Consider the following 7,153-nt stretch of genomic DNA (forward strand, 5'->3'; position numbering starts at 1 on the left):
ATTCTCTCTTCCACTCCCTCTCTTAGGAGATACTAGTGATTGCTGACCAGAAAAAGGGCAGGCTATTATAGCTATGGTTGATTAAACTGTTAAGTGAGGAGCACTTCACTTAACAATTGTCTTGTTCTCATCAAAATTAGAACAGTAGAGTGTCTGATAATGGCATAAAGGATGCATTTCCTCTGACTGCTGTGCATAGCCCTTGCAGCTCAAAATCCCAGGCTCCCTTGATACCTGTCCAGAACTCTTCAACTAGGATATTTTCTCCTTTTGAGATCAGAAATAAGTGTAACAAACAAACCATCAACCTGTTTGTATGATACCCCATAAAATGATTAACGTGGTTAAAAAACAAAACAAAAACTTCCCCTTTATTTGGCTAAGATACTGAAAACAATGTTGAAGTTGCTATAAAAGGATTTGGAGAGCTTTGAGATTGATGAGAGTTGCTTTAACACCATTCTACCTTATCTCCACAATGAATAAAAGGTTACAGTTTGAGACCAGCCTGGGCAACGTGTAGAGACCCCATCTCTACAAAAAAACAATATATTGGCAGGGCATGTTCATGCATGTCTGTAGTCCTAACCTACCTACTCAGGAGGCTGAGGCGGGATGATTGCTTGAGTCCATAAATTCAAGGTTACCGTGAGCTACGATCACACCAATGCACTCCAGCCAGGGCGGCAGAGCAAGACTCTGTCTCTAAAACAAACAAACAAACAAATAAATGATAAATAAAAGGTGACAGAGGCAGCAAGCATCTCATGGAGGCCATAGCTGAAAAAGATAACTCTGTAATGTTGAGGAAGAGATTCTGGGTGTGAGGGGCTTTCAAACATCACTTATTTTTTCTGGAGGACTTTGGTTTGCTCTAGGAAGCTTTTTCTACATCACGAAATGGATCTACAGAAGAAGAAATAGATCCCATTGAGATTTACGGACTCCAAGTCACCTTGTTTAGGAGTTTGGTCTTCAGTAGTTAAGTCACTAGCTACACTTTCCCTTCTCCAACAAGCCTATTAAAGAAGCTGCATAGAGACACAAAAGTTTTGCTCTTTTCAGAATTTACAAATCACATTAAATTGGATACATAGGAAACCACTGGCCTTTCTTCATTCTGTGTAAGGAGGCCAGGAACTCAAAACAGTTTACGGAACAGTTTATCTGTTTAATTCTGATGTCTTATGAAAGTCTGTCATTCCATGCCTAGAGAGATCTGGCATTTAGCACAGGCTACATTGCATTTGTATGTATTCCTTTCCAATGCATTCCCTATTTACCCCAGATAGAGATTGCACTATACTGCACAGAACACTCCACATTTATTTGTTGATGATAACCACAGGCACCAGAACACTGCCCTAGGAGTAAGGAGACTTAGGTTCCAGCTTCAGCTCTACTACCAATATGCTGTGTAACCTTGAGCAAATCGCTTCCCTAGTATAGAATCAATTTTCTCATCTGTAAGGTGAGGAAGAAGATATCTAAGGCTTTCTCCAGCTCTGCCATTCTGTAAGTCTTAATATAAAGGCTTAAACCAATGTAAATTAGTCCTATCATATCAGCAACCCCTAAGCCAGTGGTTCCTAAGTTCCAGTGGGCACCAGAATCAATTAGAGAAGTAACTCCCTATTTGGAAATGTATCATAGATCTGCATAATGATGTGTGTATAAAATAATTCAGTATCTCAATTGATTGTATTAATGGAATAGTGGAAACAATCCATGTGTCCACCAAAAAGTAACTAGTTAAATAAAGTCTGGTACATCCACATAATGGAATGCTACACACCTGTGAAAACTAGTGAGGAAGTTCTCTATGACAGATATGAAAAGATCTTTAAATTACATTATTTTTCAAAGGTGCAGAGCAGTATGTAAAGTAGGCTAATTCTTATGGAGAAGAAGTGATATATATTTACATAATTGGTATATTATATATAGACTATTATAGATTATATTAGAGTAATTATATAGATCATTTATATTATATAATCTATAATCTATATTATGTATATAATAGATTGTATATATCTAAAATATATTTTATAGCTTATATATGTTATAGACTATATTATATATAGATGTACTATATATAATCTTCATTTGCTTATATTTGATAAAGAAACTCTGAAAGGATTCATAAGAAATAAATAACAGTGGTCACCTGGATTTTTATGTCAGGTAGGGGTAGGGCAAAGTGAGAACCAGGCAGCTGAGGACAGAAATAGGAGAGAGACTTCCATGCTCTACATTTATATTTTTATAGTTTTGTGCCATGTGAATGCATCATCTGTTCAAAAATTAAATTATAAAATACAATAACAGAATCTACTTGGAAGCTAGTTAAAAATGCAGATGGCTGAGTTTACTGGGTCAGGACTCAGGAATTCAGAAGAATAATAGGTGAAATATATTTTGAGAAACACTGGCCTATACACTTTGCAAAACAGAAAAGATGACAAAGATGCCTGCAATGTAAGATAGCTCCTTCTCTTTAGCAATTGCTCTACCAAGCATTCCAACGTCACTAAAATTATAAGTCTTCCAAATCCATACGTTACCTTTCTACCTTCCCACATCTCCCAGTCATGTGACCAAGCCTTCTTTGGGAAATCTTGACAGTTCTTGATTGTGGAAAACATGAAGTCTCTAGCACCTCTGTTTGTATGGTGTATTAGGCTGTGGCATTGCTGTGAAGAAATACCTGAGACCGGCTAATTTATAATGAAAAAATGTTTAATTGGCTCACAGTTCCACAGGCTGTACAGGAAGATTGATGCTGGCATCTGCTCAGCTTCTGGGGAAGCCTCAGGAAATTTACAGTCATGGTGGAAGGTGAAAGGGGAGCCAGCCATCACATGGCTAGTGCAAGATGAAAAGGGAAAAAAGGTGGAGCAGGAGAAAAAGGGAAATAAAGGGGTGGTGCCATACCCTGGTTTTTTTTGAGGTGGAGTCTTGCTCTATCGCCCAAGCTGGGGTGCAGTGGCACGATCTTGGCTCTCTGTAACCTCTGCCTCCCGGGTTCAAGCAATTCTCCTGCCTCAGCCTCCCGAGTAGCTGGGACTAGAGGTGTATGCCACCACCCTGGCTAATTTTTGTATTTGTAGTAGAGACTGGGTTTCACCATGTTGGTGAGGCTGATCTCAATCTCCTGACCTCGTGATCCACCCACCTTGGCCTCCCAAAGTGCTGGGATTATAGCCGTGAGCTACCGTGACCAGCCACCACACACTTTTAAACAACCAGATATGGTGAAAACTCACTCACTATCATAAGAACAGCATCGAAGAAGCAGCTTCTCTGCTCCTTCTGGAATCGCCATCTGGTTCAACCCGCCTGCCTCCAATCCTGCCTTCACCATGTCCATCAGGGTGAGCCAGAAGTCCTAAAAGGTGTCCACCTCTAGGCCCCGGGCCCTCTGCAGCTGCTCATACACGAGTGGGCCTGGTGTCCGCATCAGGTTCTCAAGCTTCTCCCGAGTGGGCGGCAGCAGCTTCTGGGATAGCCTGGGTGGAGGCTATGGTGGGGCCAGCGGCATGGGAGGCATCACCACCATCACGGTCAGCCAGAGCCTGCTGAGCCCCCTTAACCTGGAGGTGGACCCCAACATCCAGGCCTGTGCACCAAGGAGAAGGAGCAGACCAGGACACTCAACAACAAGTTTGTCTGCTTCATCGACAAGGTACGATTCCTGGAACAGCAGAATAAGATGCTGGAGACCAAGTGGAGCCTCCTGCAGCAGCAGAAGATGGTTTGGAGCAATATGGATAACATGTTCCAGAGCTACATCAACAACCTTAGGTGGCAGCTGGTGACTCTGGGCCAGGAGAAACTAAAGCTGGAGGCAGAGCTTGACAATCTGCAGGGGCTGATGGCGGACTTCAAGAACAAGTATGAGGATGAGATCAACAAGCATACAGAGATGGAGAATAATTTTGTTCTCATCAAGAAGGATGTGGATGAAGCTTACATGAACAAGGTAGAGCTGGAGTCTCACCTGGAAGGGCTGACTGACGAGATCAACTTCCTCAGGCAGCTGTATGAAGAGGAGATCCGGGAGCTGCAGTTCCAGATCTCGGACACGTCTGTGGTGCTGTCCATGGACAATAGCCACTCCCTGGGCATGGACAGCATCATTGCTGAGGTCAAGGCGCAATACAAGATCACCAACCGCAGCTGAACAGAGGCTGAGAGCATGTACCAGATCAAGTATGAGGAGCTGCAGATGCTGGCTGGGAAGCACGGGGATGACATGCGTCGTACAAAGGCTGAGATTTCTGAGATGAACCGGAACATCAGCTGGCTCCAGGCTTAGATTGAGGGCCTCAAAGGCCAGAGGGCTTCCCTGGAGGCCGCCATTGCAGATCCCGAGCAGTGTGGGGAGCTGGCCGTTAACGATGCCAGCGCAAAGCTGTCCGAACTGGAGGCTGTTCTGCAGTGGGCCAAGCTGGGCAGGGCATGGCATGGCAGCTGCATGAGTACCAGGAGCTGATGAACATCAAGCTGGCCCTGGACATTGAGATCGCCACCTACAGAAAACTGCTGGAGGGCAAGGAGAGCCAGCTGGAATCTGGGATGCAGAACATGAGCATCCATACAAAGACCACCAATGGCTATGCAGGTGGTCTGAGCTCGGCCTATGGGGGCCTCACAAGCCCTGGCCTCAGCTATAGCCTGAACTCCAGCTTTGGCTCTGGCACAGGTTCCAGTTCCTTCAGCTGCACCAGCACCACCAGTGCTGTGGTTGTAAAGAAGATTGAGACCCGCGATGGGAAGCTGGTGTCCGAATCCTCTGACGTCTTGTCCAAGTGAACAGCTGCAGCAGCCCCTCCCAGCCTGCCCCTGCTGAGACTGCCCCAGATCCTGGGAGGGAGGCCCCTGTGCAGGGGAGCACAGGGAACAGGAAACCCACAAGAGGCTCAGCCCTAGCCCTCAGCCCACTCACAGGGGAGTTTACTGCCTGGAGACCACCCCTTCTCCCTGCTGCCTTACCCATGCCTCCAGCTGCAAAACAATTCAATTACTTTTTTTGTTGTCCAAAATAAAACCTCAGCTAGCTCTAAATGTTGCTATTCACTTGGGATGGTGGCAGAATAGTAATGATCTATTGGGAAAAGTTATAGATTAGTCTCAAACCTTTTGGAAGGCCAAAAGGTTTTATTGGGGCAGGCCAAAGGTGGCTGGCCAGCTCACTAACATTAGTATAGGAAAGAGAGACTGATCAAAACAATTACCCCGCACCCATTTGTCTCCACTCTGTTTATTCATGTTAATTTTGTGCTGGATGGTCTCTCCTGGGAGGATCAAAGGGGAATTACCTGTTAATTGCATTTACTCTGGGCCCGGGAACCAAAAGCTTTTATCAGTTGTAAAACCATTCTCTTAACCATGTTAATTATCCACAAGTGTGTTAACTTAGAACCTCTGTTGTAAAATCTTGAGGGAATAGATGTGTGATGGACAGAGGGTCTGAGTCGATTGACTGCATTTCGCCCTCTGAAAGCAGCCAATGGCCATCCCTAGCCCACTTGAAACACTGTAATGGTGTGAGAGTATATTTATTCATCTGTAGCTGAATCAGGGTCTACAGGTCAGACTTCTGCAGACGGTGTCCCATGTCTGAGGTAGTGACCCTGAAGTGATAGAAGACACACACACACACACACACACACACACACACAAACAACAGAACAGCCCCATGGGATGGTACTAAGCCATTCATGAGAAACACCGCCATGATCCAATGCCTCTCACCAGGCCCGACCTCCAACATTGGGGATTACAATTTGACAAGAGATTTGGTGGGGACACAGATGCAATCCATATCATATGGCTACGTAAGCAGCTTTTGTCTTTCACAGGATCAGGCTAGAAGAACTTGCTCATTTGGAGGAATAAAGATTGTTGGGAATGAGAAAATAGCCCCTCCAAAAGTTGAGATTAAAGAGTGATTTCACTTGCCCTGAACTCCTACTGCCAACTGGCCTGTGAAGTGATAGCCTTTGCAGAGCTAACCACAGGAACAGCAGCACTAGCGCTGCCCCTGCCTCCTACTTGGGAGACCTGCTTGTAGATTTTAAATCAGGATGTGGGCAATATGCAGGATTTTTCTGGAACTGGCTTACACTTCTCCTTTGAGCCAATTGGATGTCCTTTAAAATAATTAGACAATATACATTGCTTATATGCACTAAGTACTTACCATGTTATCTTATTTTGTCAACCCGACAGGGTAAGTATTACACTGTTACTATCTCCCTTTTATAGATGTGGCAACCAAAGCATAAGTAGGGAGTGGATAGCCACAGATCCCATAGTTAATAAGCAGGACTCCTTGGTAGCTCAGGATGGCAGTTGGGATTTAAATTCTGGCAGTCTGTTGCTAGGTCGTCCTTACTCAAAGGCAAGGCCAAGTCACCGAATAAAAAGTTTCTGCAACTCTATCCCAAGAGCTCAGGGAATGTCCACTGGCTCTGCCTCTGACTCACTGTCCTGACTCCTCTTGCTTTCTTCCACTGTGCCAGGTTTTCTTACTAAGTTTGCAGAGCCCAGGTTCTCTCCCTTTGGTGTGTCCATTAGAATTGACCCTTCAGTTGGATTCTACCTGAATTTCATTAGCAGCTTCTCCCATGATCGCTGGCTCTCAGATCACCTTTGGGTTCAAGCTCTGGAGCTCCACAGGCAGATCTAATCCCAAGCTCAACCCAGATTCCTAGCCCAGGCCCCCAATATGGATGTAATATCCTGGGATCCTACTTATCCTACCAAGAAGAGAACAGACTCTCTTGGTCTCTCTCAGACCTTTATTTCTCAGCTATCTGATTCTGTTGACCCCTCACACTCATGTGCAATGTCTCCCAAGCCTTACCAACAAGTTGACTCTCTCTAACATACTACAAAGGAGCCAAGTCAGCAGCAAGGACTTATTGGCAGCTCAGGATGCTACCTTGGATGGCATCTGCTGTTCCTCCTGATTAGCAGCTGGGATACAGCCCAGGCAGTGTAGGGACAGGAAGAGGAAGTGTCTGATACAACTTTTGTATGGACTTTTAAATTTTTTTTGGAGGGGGATGAATTGGCACCAAACAGACACTATTCCAAGTGCCTTGTTCCACCGTGGGATGCATTGGAAGACAATTAGTTGTGA

At 44.8% G+C, this 7,153-nt stretch overlaps 1 pseudogene; it reads left to right on the forward strand.

Annotated features, from left to right (window-relative positions):
- Positions 1 to 3,477: 3,477 nt before the first annotated feature.
- Positions 3,478 to 4,923, forward strand: LOC116531943 (annotated as a pseudogene).
- Positions 4,924 to 7,153: the final 2,230 nt, after the last annotated feature.

This window comes from Sapajus apella, unplaced genomic scaffold (genome assembly GCF_009761245.1).
Source record: "Sapajus apella isolate SASKATOON/1434 unplaced genomic scaffold, GSC_monkey_1.0 scaffold73, whole genome shotgun sequence".
In the NCBI taxonomy this organism is placed as follows: Eukaryota; Metazoa; Chordata; class Mammalia; order Primates; family Cebidae; genus Sapajus; species Sapajus apella.